Below are 3,054 nucleotides of genomic sequence, written 5' to 3' on the forward strand. Positions count from 1 at the left end.
CAGCCCCTGAAGCGATCTGCTCAGGCCTGATTTTTTGGGCTTTGGTCTGCTGGGAATGGGCACCTCGAGGTGATCACACCCTGCAAGGCTGAGCATGGCCTCCCCATGCCTAGGCATGCAGCTGGGCTCCTCAAAGCCTCGTGGGGTTAGGAAGAGGAGTGTCACACGGGAGTCAGTGCACCCAGGGGCAATGTATGCTGAAGGCTCTGTGGTACATCACGTGTGGTCAGAGGGAGCCAGCCAGGTGTGCCTCAGGGATTTCCAGCCTGGGTCTGGGGAATCGGCCCTCAACAACTTTGTGCGATGGAAAATGGCCGATCAGATGGCTGAGGACAAATGGCGTCTCCCTTCTGCATGGTGGCTGGTCAGAGCTGGTCTTTAAAGAGACCTGCTGATGGTGGGCGATAACGAGAGCAAACAGACAGCAGTATCCGATACCCGAATGAACATCATCTGCCGTGTAGGGAGGACGTATCATTTACAAGTTAAGAAGGCTGTGATTACAATCAGGCCAATAAATAGAGGAGCACCACAGGAGGAACAAGCGGTCACTTTTAGCACCCAGCGCCATTGCTGCTGTAGCCAAGGCCGTGTCTCAGCCGCTGGGCCACCAGGCCTGCCGGGTCACTTGGGAGCAGAACCTGCTCTCCTCCTGATGCCCTGGGTGCTGTTTTTGCTTTGGCCCCCTACCCTACAAAAACACCACACTGGGAATCGTGTGTAGGTTGCGGTGTGGTCACCCAAACACAAAGCCCGCTCCTTAGCCTACCTCATGGATGCTGTGTCCAGCTTTACCCTCGGGTCAGGACCCATCTCATCCAGTCTGCCGGGTACAACCCCTCACAAGCTGGTTCAGGGCAGGTGGAACAGCAGCAGCTAACGCAGCCCTCCCTGCCCTCTGCCCAGGCAATGGGGTCACCCAAAATGAAGCCAGCATCAGGTACTCAGGCAGGTTCATGGTGATATCCAAATCAGAGAAGAGAAAGGGACTGCGCACTCTCCCACAGTGTTAGTTCCTGAGGCCACAGAAAGTGAGTTTGGAGAAAGCAACTCGAATGAATGATCTGAAAAACCTGAGCAGTCGTATCACGGTTACAGACTAAATGGCTACCCAGAAACACGATCTTCCCCCGAGCGTGTTCTCACTCTCGCTACGGGAGCTGGTGGTGCCTGTGGGAGCCAAGATGCAGGAGCTCCTGGCTTCATCACTGTTTGTTTAAGGATCACCAGGAAACTTTCTCCTCTTCCCGCAAACGTCTCTATTACTGTACAAATACACAGAGAAGTGGGGTTGGCAGTGCCAGGGGTACCAGATCCCCGTAACTGCACAGGCTGGGGCATGCAGGATCTGGAATGGGCAAAAGGCACTTCATGAGGATTGCACAGCACTTCTGCAAACCCTTTTCCACATCCGCAGTCCCATGGATGCTCGGGACACGCACTTTGCTTAATGTTGGCAAATTATCCTCTCAGAATCAGCAGAACTAATAGGCAACAGGGTGCCATATTTTATTCAAATTTACCATTTGTTCAGCTGCTCCGATATCAATCAGGCCGTCTCTAAGGCCACCACTATATGATCTGATTTTTTAAGGTGATAAGAGCCTCAGGCAACTTTCGAAACTGCCAAGAACAAAATGTGCAAAGATATCCGTGTTCAGATTAACTGCAGGAGGAAGGACAGGGCCGGGGAAAGCTGTGCACCGGCACCAAGGAAAGAACAACACGCGAATGGACTTTGTTAGGGGGTTATCTCAGCGCCCTTAGGAGCTGGTGCATGAGGAGCTCTCTGGTTTTCTCCAGTGGGTTTGGGCACAGCCATCTAATGACGAGATCCCAGCTTCCTTTGGGTTTCCTGCTTTACAGAAGACCCAAAGAAAGCACCTCAGGCGGGCAGAGGTGTCTCACTGCAGTGCAGGAGGAGGGCAGACACAATTACTTTTGATGCAGCAGCAAGAGAGAAGAGCACAATGTAGAGCAAAGCCAAGCCATGATTTATCCAGCTTGGTGACTTGGGAAATGAGACTGTGCAGCTGATGGTGACCGGCAGAAAATTCGGGTAATGTGTGATCTAGAAACATCTCTGACGGTGGCTGCGGGCTGTGCTGCGACATGCAGCGGAGGAAGGGGAGAGGCTGGCTGTGGGGAGGGACTCTCACCGGCTGCGGGACCGAGTGCTAATTATAAGATGACAGAAGTGTGCAAAATGGCCTTAAGTAGTTACTATTCGTGGGCTGCCGCTGCAAACAAACGGGGCTGGGCCTCCTCGCGCTGGCATGCCCGGGAGCTGGAAAAGGGCAGCTGCTCAAGAGCTTGGCACCAAGCCTGCATCACACACAACAGGTGAGAGGGGGCGAGGAACGAAACGGGTGGCTAGGGCTGCTGCAGCCCTGCAGTGCATGGACTGTCCTCTCTCGCAGATGAAAAGCAAGAGGCTGCATGGCACACGGGCAATTTGCACCCCTCTGGGAGCTGCAGGAGGCCTTGAAGGGGACAGGAGCAACCCTCAGTGTCCCCGCAAGGGGAATACCAGCATGTGGTCCCCTCAGAGCTTCCCAGTCCCATAGGGCACTGCCTGAGGCCTGCCCTCTGATTTTCTGCTTTGGAGATTCAGGGGAAACCCAGGAGCTGCTGTACATTACCTCATCTCAAGTGGGGTCTGTAGTGTCCCAAAACATGGCGTGACAAAAATAGCTTTCCAGTCTTCTTCCTTCTCCTCCTTGTCCCCCACAGATATGGGGTCACAAGAGATTAGGCTTACAGACATATGTGTCTGGTCCTCTGAGCGTGACGACACATTTGAATTATCAGATGGAGCTATGCAAGCTGAGGTAACTAAGTTCAAAACATTGTGAACTGTAAGCCCTGAGAAAATAGATATATACAGAATATAAATATAAAAGTATATATATATAAATAAATATATACGGAACTGACCTCCAAAATCCAGCCGTGTTCTTTTCTCTAATACAAGCTTGATGGTTGTGTAACATCACTTGTAGGGGTGCCTGCACAGCTCACCCTTGGCAAAATGACATGGACAACAGCTGCTAA

Source organism: Aythya fuligula, chromosome 1 (genome assembly GCF_009819795.1).
Source record: "Aythya fuligula isolate bAytFul2 chromosome 1, bAytFul2.pri, whole genome shotgun sequence".
Lineage (NCBI taxonomy): Eukaryota > Metazoa > Chordata > Aves > Anseriformes > Anatidae > Aythya > Aythya fuligula.